Source organism: Equus quagga, chromosome 11 (assembly GCF_021613505.1).
Source record: "Equus quagga isolate Etosha38 chromosome 11, UCLA_HA_Equagga_1.0, whole genome shotgun sequence".
NCBI classification, from domain to species: Eukaryota; Metazoa; Chordata; class Mammalia; order Perissodactyla; family Equidae; genus Equus; species Equus quagga.
The window spans coordinates 53,113,289-53,125,835 of record NC_060277.1 but is presented as its reverse complement, the minus strand read 5'-3'; the positions used below and the strand labels follow the sequence as shown (position 1 = coordinate 53,125,835).

The 12,547-nt window shown below is 39.9% G+C and overlaps 1 protein-coding gene across 1 annotated transcript in view; it reads right to left on the bottom strand.

Annotated features, from left to right (window-relative positions):
- Positions 1-12,547, bottom strand: part of IMPG1 (interphotoreceptor matrix proteoglycan 1) — a 119,408-nt gene that overhangs the window by 26,561 nt on the left and 80,300 nt on the right.

Below are 12,547 nucleotides of genomic sequence, written 5' to 3'. Positions count from 1 at the left end.
AAATCCAAAGTTAAACTTAACTTAACAAAATGCATTTGCATTGATTAGTTTAATATCATCTTTTAAAAAACAAGAAAGGGCAAGCAACCTAAGGAGACAAACAGAGTCCCTGTGCTCTTTCTATTCAGGCCCGATACTTCTGGGTAGATGAGACTTAAAGAGCACCAGTGGCCTAGAATTTCTGGAATTACTGCCCAGCCACACACACCACACCTAGGGACCACCTGGTAAAAACTGACTATGTTACCAGGTGGTGCCAAACCACAGGTGGCATTGGAATAGATTTGGATCCCACATCCCCACCCAGAACTCCCAGCCAATTAGTTGTGCAGTTTTGGCCCTGAAATTTTATCTACTTTCCAGTCCTGCCAGGCTGAATTTTATGCAATTGGAGTTTTTGGATCCCAGTTATCACATTTTGGTAGTTTTACCAATTACAATTTAAATTTATGCTTTTCCAAAATTGGATATTCTGACTGAATAACTTGCAAATTTTCAAAACGATATGGCGAGAGTAAAGGTGTGAGTTGCATATATAATTTGAAGTTTATATTGACCATACAACTTGCTAAATATTTGATAATATTTCAAGATTTTGTCACTTTTACGTGATTATACCTCAGTAATTTCTGCCACCCCTTTGCATTGCTTTCTTGGGTACACATTGATCCACTGCAGTCCACTGCCTTTTTGGTGCAAAATTAAAATCAATAAGTATTTATGAACCAAGAAAGTGGTTATATGAAACTTCCAGATAAAGAGATTGGTGGGTTATTAAAATACTCCAATAAGCCTAAATCCAGAGCCACTGACAATATTTAAGGCATTAGGTGGATCAAAACAGGGAGCTTCCTGTGATTACTTCAGTGGCATTTTGGCACGTCTACGGGAAAGCTGTGCTGAGATCCAAAGACTAAGCATGATGAATGGACTGTCTGGGCGCAGATACCATCTTTGGACTCTCTGTCAGCTAATTTACTAGACTGCAATCACCCGAACTGAAACTCCAAGTGATAAACAGCCCTGAAAAGTGGAATCATATTAGTTTTATTAGTTTCCAAAATAAAATCTGCCTGTTGGTGAATTGTACTCAGATTTCAGAGGAGCGCCCTTTTTTCCTCTCATCTGGGGAGGTGTCTAGTCTGTTTACCTAAAATTCACTCAGCTGTCAGAATGATGTTTCCTAACATCCAAGATCTCTCTGGACATACACTTGTAGCAGTATTCAAATCTCCGTTGCTGTGGACTGAATGTTTGTATCCTCCCCAAATTCATAGACTGAAGGCTTAATCGCCGAGGTGACAGTATTTGGAGGTGGGGCCTTTGCGAGGTGATTAGGTCGTGAGACTGGAGCCCTCGTGGATGAGATTAGTGCCCCTAGAAGAAAAGGCACAAGAGAGATGATCTCTCTCCGACATGGGAGGACACAGCAAGAAGGCTGTGAACCAGAAAGAGGATCTCACCAGGAACTGAATCAGCCCGCAACCTGATCTTGGACTCCCAGCCTCCAGAACTGTGGGGAATAAATCTCTGTTGTTTAAGCCCCCCAGTCTGCGATATTTTGTTATAGCATCTTGAGCTGACTAAGACAGCCATGGAAGGATCTGGGATGAGTAAATTGAAAGGCTTCAAGTGCTCTCCGTGATTTGATTTGACTCCTTTGTACCACAGGGGAAATGCATCTGAATCTGTGTTCCTGTGATGTGATCTCTGTGCTCCCCCAGAAAAGGATCAAGGAGGAAGCATAATGATAGACATCTTCATCCCATTCCTGGGCCAGCATCTCATTATTCACACCTTTCTCACCATACAGACTTTAGTCAGAGTAAAATAGTCTGCTGCATTATGTCATCAACCAACAAAAATGACTTTCTAACTCTTTCCCTTTGTGGCATCTTAACATTAATTACTCACATTCACAATAAACCTAGCCAGGTTATTTCACTGGTGGAGCAGTTGGCTATTTAAATGTAGCGTTGCCAGATAAAATACAGGATTCCCACGAGAATATACTTCTACTAAAAAATTATTTGTTGTTTTTCTGAAATTCAAATTTAACTGGTCATCTTGTATTTTTCTTTGCTGAATCTAGCAGCCCTATTTATTTATTTATTTTCTTAAAGATTGGCACCTGAGCTAACAACTGTTGCCAATCTTTTTTTTTTTTTTTTCTGCTTTTTATCCCCAAATCCCCCTGGTACACAGTTGTATATCTTAGTTGCAGGTCCTTCTAGTTGTGGCATGTGGGACGCCGCCTCAATGTGGCCTGATGAGCGGTGCCATGTCCGCGCCTGGGATCCGAACTGGTGAAACCCTGGGCCGCCGCAGCGGAGTGTGCAAACTTAACCACTCGGTCATGGGCCTGGCCCTCTAACAGCTCTATTTAAATGTGATTTTAAAGACTCCTTCTACTCTCTCTTGGCTTGATATTGAAACTACTAAGGGTATAGTCAATTCCTTTGAAGTAAGAATATTATCCAAACCTTACCACCACTTATAAGTGTATTTTAAATAATTATGTTTCCATCAGATTCTTATGTAAAAATTAGACATGGCAGGGACACAGGCTGTTCCAACATTAAGTGTTTTACACTGTAACGGAGAAGTCAAACACTAAAGGCCAAGGCCATTCATTATGAGATGTGCAAAATAAGCAGACCCCAAATAATGTGAGCTTCAGCTGTTATGATAGAAGGTGTGTGGAGTTCCCGTGAGGGGGCAAGGTGTGTTCATAGGGACTTGTGCACGGTGGGGGTGCTGGTTAGAAGCCCAGCTGCTGGGTGCAGAGTAAAAGGCTGTTTTGGTCACTTTCTGGGCAGGAGACTTGTCCAAAAGCAAAGGCCATAGATGAAATGGTTCAATCCAAAATAGACAAACTCAGGGCCAGCTGAGGCCCAAAGTGAGATAAGCTGGTAAGGGGTGAAGATGGGTACAGTGGGGGCAGCCAAAGGCCCCATCAATAGCCAGAGAAAGGTAAGCAGAAGATGAGCAAGGAGGGAGGGACAAGTGCAGATGAAAGGCTATTTTTAATGCTGCTAGAAAGGGTCACATGTGTACATATACACACTACATCATAAATATCAAGTGGTTGCCTATTTTAAGTTTAAAAATCTAAAAAGAAAAGATTCCACAATCTTTAGATCTTCAAGTGGCATGACCAGCAAGTTCTTAATTCTGTATTAAACAAACCCATTCTTATTTATCACAACAATAATGTTATTATCTTCCTTTTTGGAATATTATAGATACAGAACATAAATGCTTATTATTCATTCATTCAACAAATAGGTATTGACAGCCTACTATGTGCCAGGCACCGTTCCAGGTGCTGGGACACATCAGTGAACAAAACAGATAAAAGTTTCTGGCCCCAAGGAGCTCACCATCTAGTGGAGAAAGATAGAAAGTAAATAAAATAAACAAAGGGGAATATATGGTATAGCAGGTGGTGGTAAGTGCTCTGGAAATAAAATGAAGCAGGAAAGGGGTTGGGAAGGCTGGGTGTGCAATTTTCTATAGGGTGGTCGCTGAAAATATAATATTTGAGCAAGACCTGAAGGAACTGAGAGGATCCAGCCATGCAGCAAATGCTGATGAGAAACTCAAAGGAAGAAGGATATTTTTCATGTTCTAGAAACAGCTAGCTGGGAAGGTAGCACGGCTAGAATGGAGATCTATACCATCAATCAAGTGTGAGGGCGACTCAAGATATTTTCAAACACACAAAGTCTCAAAAAATTCCTCCCAGGCACCCTTTCTGAGGATGTGTTTACCTGAAATGATTGGGTTAACCAAGAAATAGGAAGAAATGGGATACTGAAAAAGAGTTAGAGAAATCCCCAGGAATATGGTAAAGGGGTCTCTCAGGGAGATAGGGACCCCAGGTGTAAAAGGCAACCAGTTAAGACTGGATCAGTCTGGAGAGCCAGGTATATGGAATGCTTGTATCACCAAGCCTGCTGCCATTGTACCAAATTTTTTAACTTGATAAAACTGCTAAAGGATGTGCTCCACAAAACAAGAGCGTAAGCCTGGAGAGAGAAAGCCTGAGATCTAGGGATCAGGGAATCCAATGCGGGAGAAGGGCCAAGGAGATTCTGAGGAGGATAGCAAAGGGAAGGCCCAGGTGACAGTCATCCAGAAAGCCTTGAGAGGAACAGTCCAAAGAGAAGAGAAGGGGGTCTCTGAAAATTGGACATGGCGGGTTACCTGATGTGGAAAATTATACTGGAAATTTCAATGGAAAATTTGAGGAGAATTGGCAATAAGTGCAAAGAAAACTAAGCAAATGGAAAAAAAAATCAAAGAAAACATTGACTTGAGGAAAAAGAAAGCAGACCTCGAGCAAATAGATCAGCTGTGAATAATATATAATGTAAACACTGAATTTTGATTTAATGATAGTTATCACCATATTGAGAGGGGATGGTATCATAAGAAACTGAAATTCTTATTTAAAATACTAGAAAGTAAATAATATATAAAACTGATGACTCAAAAGGTATATGTTATTCAAAAATATAAGAAGAGTAAATGCCAGAAAAAATAGCTAATTGAGTTAAAGGGACTACTTTTGGTAAGTGGAACTTCACAGCGGGGAGGTGTGAGAGAGAAAAATGATGTATTTGTCAGAATACTCTAATATGATTTGACTTTTAAAAAAATAAACCTTTTATTTTGAGACAATTGTATACTCCAATGCACTTGTAAGAAATAACAGAGAGTGGCACCAGTGAACACGGCAGAGTGAGAAACGCCAAAGTCAAGTCGTAAGTAGCTGTGATGTAATAAGAAATATAGATTTGGTGTCTGCCTCCAGCTCCTGACAGAGAGCTCCTAAATTTCCAATGCTTCGGAAGGTATGCAGTCAAACTCGTTCTGTTCCGGGGAGAAACTGGGAGCTGGGTGATTTTTGCCTGCTCCCTGTGTGCTGAGCGCAGGGGGAGAGCCAGAGGCAGGCCTGCAAGTCCATTTAAGCTGCCTCTCTGTTTTCTGTGGTTCCGGGGGACTGGAGCCCCATTGGCTTTCAGAGCTGGGTGATTTGAGAGCCAGTCCCTTAGGTGGCAGCCATGAACTTTGGGAACTCCCTATTTATAGCTGGCTGATCAGAAGTACGAGTGATAGCCTGGGACTTGCAACTGGGATCTGAAGTGGGGGCAGTCTTGTGGAACTGAGCTCTTTAACGGTGGGGTCTGCACAAATCCCAGGTAGGTAGTGTCATAATAGAATTGTAAGACACCCAGTTGATGTGGGAAAAACCCCTACATATTTGATATCAGAAGGGTTGTGAACAGAGAAATAGTTTTCCTTTTAGTAGCCAAACCCTCAGGAGCTTTGGCACCTGTCAACCCTTCTTGAAACAATTATCTGATGGACATTCCATACAACTAAAAGGTAAATTCAAACTGAAAACTTGGGACTGGAGAAGCTGTGGTAGAAGGTTGGGAGTGGGTCTGTTCAACTCCATTTAAATATGGAAATCTGTCCAAGAAGCTGAGTGTTGTGGTTGTAGAACCAATTTTAAGTTTATAAACCTTGACAATGGTAAAATTCTCACCTAATTACCAAAACCTAGGGTGTGGGAGAAGGAAGCTGGCGGAACTATGAATATTCTGAAGATGTTATCTTTCAGGGCTGTACATCAAAAATGCTGCCTAATATTGACACATATGGTGCAAATGATAATGACTCTGCATTGATATTTTAGATAATCTTTCTTCTTAGCCTTTACGGATCGTTTAAGAATGAATATCTCATGAAGGAAGGAAATATTTATTTGAAATTCAGCAATTTCTTGAGTGTCATTTTAGTTTCTTTTTCTTCTGTTAAAGTTAAGTAAAATTAAATGTAATCCATTTATTAGAATGGCATCACAGGAAATTACAAGTCTGCAAAGGTGCTTCCATCTAGCCTATCTTTTACAGTGGATTGAGAGATATCTGGAATGACTGATATCATTCAGTTATTTCTGAGTAGCAAAATTTTAGCATCACTAGTTTATTTTCATTTTTTGGTAATTTTCTCCACCCTTTAACATTTTAAGTAATGAGCATGTACCATTTTAAAAAGATAAGGGTAATCACTATTTTAAAAAAGCCTATTGTTTAGTCACCCAACACAAATATGCTAATTTTGGTGAAGTTTAAGATCTCTGAAATCTCCTATGTTATCTCTTCTGCTCCTTGAAATACATAAATACACATCACATAAATATACATTTACATAAGTACACTTTTAAAAGTTTTTCTCACAGATGTTATTTTTAGGTTTTTGTAAACCTCAGATTAAAAAATAGCTCCTTAGTTATTTGGTGTAAATGTGAAATTTCAAATGTACACAACTAAGTAAAAGTCTTAAGCAGAGCCACAACAGAAGCAAAAATATTTTACCACCAAATCTTTATTATTATTAATAACATTAAAATAACATCTAGATCAAAACTGAAACTGGTAGAAACTTAATTCCTAAACCCTGGAGGACTTCCTGGGGCTTTCTTCTTGTTTTAGTAGATGTTGCCATGAGGTTACAGGCTCAAATCTAGTCTTAGACTCTTGAGAGGCAGGATTGAGGATGGAATGGGAAGAAACTAATACTTATTTGGCACCTGTTTTGTTCTAGGTACTGTACAAGAGATATTTTAAAAAATTCTCCATTTATTTTAAGCCATTTTATAAGCTTCCAACTGATTATACACTATGCACTTGCTACTTGATGTGAATTATTGGAGTCTCTGAAGTATCTGTCTACTTATGTCTTCTTCAGTGATTCAAGTGGGTAATGAAGAGCATTAGCCCAAGGCTGCAAAGATGAGTGCCCGCTTGACCAGGCGTCAGCAGAAGGAAATGTGCGTGTCTGTATATGTTGATGTGATGCATTTCTCTTCTCAAATCTTCAAGCAAAGACATATTTTTTTTCCAGTTTAGTTTGTTCCACTTTTCCCTCACTAAACAAAAATGGTGACTCTGTGAAATCTTAGACTTAAACCCTGCCTCATATAACATAAAAACGATAGAGCTTGGAGCCGCATGATACCTAATTACTTTCTTGGTTCTAACATCATCTCTAATAGTTTTCAATTTAGGATCAGCCCCATGTAAGGAAAAGGTGAGTGTGCATTTAGAAAAAGAGCCCATCTAGGTGTTTCGCTGGTTTGTTGGTGGCCTTAATAAAATTTGTGATTGTTTTCTCTGAAGAAATGAACATTTTGGGACATATGAAGTAATTGTGACGTGGATTTGACATACGATGATGGTCATAGTTCAGTTCTGAATGGCTTATGAATTACTTATTCCAAGATTATTGCAAAGGTGGTGTTTTCCCAGCTTTGACTTGCAAAGTGAAATAATCAATATATTTTTCTCTCTACTAACAACTTCCTATGTATCTGAGGAAATAATAAAGATTACAATTAAAGAAAATGTGAATTTGGGACTATGGAAAGCATACAAAGCATTCCATGGAGTCAGCCTCTAACATGGTTGTCGATGGTCCTTCCTTCCTGTTCTTCATTGCCCAGCAGGGCCTCCTCTCACACTGCTTAGGCCCGCCTTCCACAGCATGCTATGGAAGTGATGATGCGTGATTCTGAGACTAGATCATAAAAGATATTACTTCTTCACCTTGCTCTCTTGAATCAACTGTTCTGGAGTGACTCATCTGCCATGTTGTGAGGACACTCAAGTAGCCATGTGGCGAGGCTCCTATGAGGAAGAACTGAGGCCTTCTTATAGTCAATTTGCCAGCTATGTTAGTAAATCACTTGGAAGTAACTCCATCAGCCCTGTCAAGTCTCGAGAGGATTATAGCCTTAGCTGACATCTTGACCGCAACCTCACGAGAGACTCTGAGCCTGAACCACCCGGTCAAGTCATTCCTGGATTTCTGAGCAGCAGAAACTGGGAGGGGTAATAAATGTTTATTATTGCTTTCAGCCACTAAGTTGTAGAGTCATTTCATATGCAGCAATAGATAACCAATACCCAACGAAGCCCTTCCAGACCTGCACTGCAGGATTTCAGGTCTACCAGTCTCTGACTCTGGCTTTAATCAGAATGCCGCAAAGAATCTGCCATTTGGTTTAAGATAGTTATTTTAAGACATATCTTTCTTATTATACAGGAATGCATCATAATTTACATAAAATATGCTGGAAGGTTTTATCAGTATTCAGATCTGCAATGGGAACATTAGATGCCAACCTATTTACAGGGAAGCTTTTTGAACAGGGTGTGTGTTTGTATTTATAGTAAGAGGAAGGGGAAAGGTGAGTAGAAAGAAGGGCAGAGAGACAGACATAGACTGCACACTCAGGAACGCGGTCTCTAACACTGGTTTTGCCTCTCTGAATGGCATTTACCTTATCTAGGCTGCAACTTGCAACCTCCATGCCAGGTGCTCCCAACCGCATCAACTCTCTACCCCCCTTTTCTAACAAATATTCTGTAGTACCCCCTCAATGATCCTGAACTTAGCTTAATCAAGAATATAACCAAGCTAATACAGACTTTCGAAAAGTCAATGCATTGTTCAAACTGTAACATAAAGGAGAAAGAAAAGGAAAATAATTTATAATAACATGTATTTCAAAAGGCGTTGCAACAATCTAAAACATAATAAAGCAGTTATATGCTGTACTTCTATGTAAATATCCATAAATATCACTGTGCATTCCATAGCTACAAAGGCAGCCTGATTCAGATGTTGTGCTGGCAACAGAAATACCATGATCGCCACCGTCATCAGTAAGTCATTTTCTGAAATGGTGGTCAGCACTTCAGTAAAGTGCAAACAAAACACGATACAATCTCCCCTGAAGTTATACATCAGTTGCGTTCCTAGAAAACTTGAGTTAAATTAAAATCTTCAAAAATATATTTTGTGAATAATTCTTATACGAAAAAAGAAGTGTCAGGAAAAAATGAGAAAGACTAAGTGTCTTATCTCATGCAGCTTCCAGGTCATCTGATTCATGTGCCTCTTCTTGTCTGTGCAATCTGCTATCCGTAGTCTACCTACAGTAACACAAGTTATTCTTATCCACAGAGGGGCAAAGGATTTTCATCAGGTCGAATACAATTGATCATTTCCCAGTGGATATTGACTGGTTTTGCATATATTTGTAAATTTATTTCCTCATTTCTAATTGCTGATTGTACGTTGTTTGGATTCTCCTTTGAACTAGTCTTAACATCTTCCTTGTTTCCTCATTAGTTAATTGTTAAATACAATCTTTGATACATGTTCATTTTATAATTTTATGAAAGTCATAATTTTACCATTTAATAAAGTTTAACAAGAGTTAAGGTCTAGGCTTAGAAGTTTATAATTTTGTTTTTTCACATACATGAATGTCTGGCAAGATGTACAAAAATCCTGTTGGAAGCAGACGGATTCTTTGTTGTGTAGTACTGTCCTTCATGTTACAGTATTTCTTTTCCCACTACATATTAGCAGTACCCTCCCATTATGGTAGCAACCAAAAAGTGCCCCTCCCCCCAGATTTGCCAGGCGTATCCTACAGGGCCACAGGCCCACTGAGAATTCTGCTGACAAGATTGAACTTTATCTGAGCTTTACTGGACATTAGCTATACTTAACAACCCCCACTCACCTCAATCCATTGCCTTTTGAAATATCGCCACCCTTTCTTGTTCTGGGAAAGGGCTAACTGCAAAGAATCACTGTTCCTCATGACACCTAGATTCTGAGCCTCACTGTGCACTCTGTCCTGAGTCCCAGAGGACTCACAGATGACTCCCTTGCTTACCTGCCCACTTCTTTTCTTTGAGCCATTCCTCATTAATGAACGTTCTCCTGATTGTAATAGCCTGAACAAAATTGAGTCCTTAATTGTCTGGTACATTTTGTTTCACACACTGCTCTAACTTTACCGAATTATATGTACGTATGCATTCTTCATTCATTCTCCAAATCAATCATTCTTCAAACATTTAGTGAACAACTAACATATATCAGCATAAAATAGCAATTTAAATAAATTGCTAATGATGCATTTATGGTTATTTTAAAGGTGTGTTGGCTTAAAATCAAGGACAAGAGCCTCAAACCCGGAGAAGAGAAGAGGAATTTTCAGTTAATTCAATGATCATTTTTATAGAGGATTAGTGAATTCATTGTTCAATAGTTTGCTGGAATCCTGCTTTTTTCTAAAATTAAGCTTTCTGTACATTCAAGAAAGCATGGAAGAAGAGTAAAAAAGCATTGGACTTGGAATACTTGAGTATTTGATTCAATTCTGCTTTTACTTCACTCAATCACTCATTCATTGAACAAATATTTATTGCATATTGATTCATGCCAGGCATTTTACTAGGTCATAATAAGAGCTTTCATTTCTTGATTACTTGATACATACCAGGCACAGTTCTAAGCATTGTACTTATTAACTAAATCTTCACAAGAATCCCATGAGATAAGTATTATGATGACTATTTTATGGATGGAAAACTGAGGCACAGAGAAAGGTTAAGTAACTTGCCCAAGGCTGCGAGTGGCCGAGCTGGGGTCTGGATGCACACAGACTCCAGAACCCACCTTGCTGCACTGCTGGCGCTAGAGTGGAGAACTCCACAGACCTGGCCTTCGTCTTCACGGAACTTTCAGTCTTCATGCACTAACCATGTAATCACAAGTATGCCAAGTGCTGCGAAAGAGGACACCCAGGGTGCTTTGGGAGGCATAAAAGGGAGACTCAACTCTCATTAGCTGGTGGGTATGTGTTTGTGAAAGGAGGCTAGTGAGACCTGCCCTGCTGGCTTGAGGGATGTGGTGAGAAGCAAAGGTAAACATGATATAAGAAAGCAAAATTTAGCGAGTGCAATTCTTTGAACCACAAGCTGTGATCATTGGTATGCAAAGGGGTGTGCGTTGGAGATAGCAGTCTGGCTTCAGGAGAGTCTCTTCAGAGAACGACCTTAAGCAATTTTGTTTGTGAACTGCTAAGATCAAAGCAAGTGTTATTTTTGAAATAATGCAAACATGTCAGTGCAAATTTGGAAAATTGTTTACTTCACAAAAAGTTTTCATAAGAATATCATAAAAACATTGAAGGTATGTTTAATGAGGATTTTCTTAATTGCAATAAATATTCAGCAGTTTAAACGAAAAATAAAGTAGATTTAAAAATCAAACATGCATTCTAAAGGATGAGCAGAGACTTGGTTTTTATTTGGAGTTGTTTTTCTACCAGTAAATGAAAGAAATGAAACATGGACAGGAATTTTGGAGGAATGCTGAATTTTCTTTTGGGAAAGTAGGAAGTTACAAAATTATAAGTGAATCAGATCTGGAGTGTCTCCACTGGCTTGGAAGTGCCAGTACCAGGAACATACGCTGCCTGAGGGAAGACCTGGGGCCTTCCCTTTCGGAGCCTCTTGCATAGAGTGCTCTGCACACACCCAAGAAGGACTTGCGTTTGGTCTGTGGATGAGAAACTGACAATCAGGGGTCAGTTAGTGGTGGTCAGTCAGTGGTGTGATCAATCCATCTCTTCTTAAAATTTTTCTAATTGTTTGGAAATTGGCAAATTAAGATTATTGCAAAAGACTTAAGCATAAATTTTTATTTATTTAAACCTCACTTCATTCCATAAAGAATTCAAGGTGAAGTAAAGACCTCGCAGTGCCAGTAACAACATGCGCAGTGTCAGGATTTTCTGCTGTCTCAGAGTGTTCTTAGCTTTCTGGACGGGAAGACGTGGAGAGCCTTTTTAAAGCAGGAACTCTGAATTCCCCAGGTCTCAAAGTTTTGAGTGACTTCATGGTGCACTCACTAATACTGATGATTTAGCTACAAAATACCAAGTAATTTTATTCCTATCTGACATTTTATACCATGCAAAGTGTTTCCACATACTTTATCCAAAATGATCCTCAGGTAACATCAGTGTCATGGCAGAGTGAGCTTTCCTGGTAATCTCTCCCCTCCAACATACAAGGAAAAGGACATTCATACTCCAACAGAGGACATCCAAACACAACACAAAAAATGTCTGAGAGACCCACATAGTCATACAATGGTGGGCAGAGAGGCTGGAGCCCCCCTCGGAGGAGGTGGAATGGGGCAAGAGAAATCTTCACTCACTCCCCCAAAGACTGTGTTCCGGACCACGGGAGGCCTCTGAGAAGGAAGGAACGGGGGAGGGGACATTCATTCACGGGAACATCAAGGATCCCCAAGGGCCCTGGCAGGCTAGAGGGAAACCCTCTACTGGGGCAAGAGCTTTTGCAGGGGGTGACCTCATCAAACCAACACTCCAGGAGAGCAGATAGAGCAGAGTGAGAAAACCCCAAGAGCATGCGGGAGAAAGCTCCCCTCCCCATACTCACCTAGCACTAGCTCCAGCCCCTGGGATTTCAGCTGAAGGCAGAGGGGCCAGAACATGGTTCTTGACCCCCACCCAGTGGCAATAGGTGGTAACTGTGATCAAATAACACCAGGATGTGAAAAAACAGAGCCACTCCCTCCAGCAATATCAAACATTATATTAGATCTCCAAACCAGATAGAAAATGACAAGTACTAAAAAA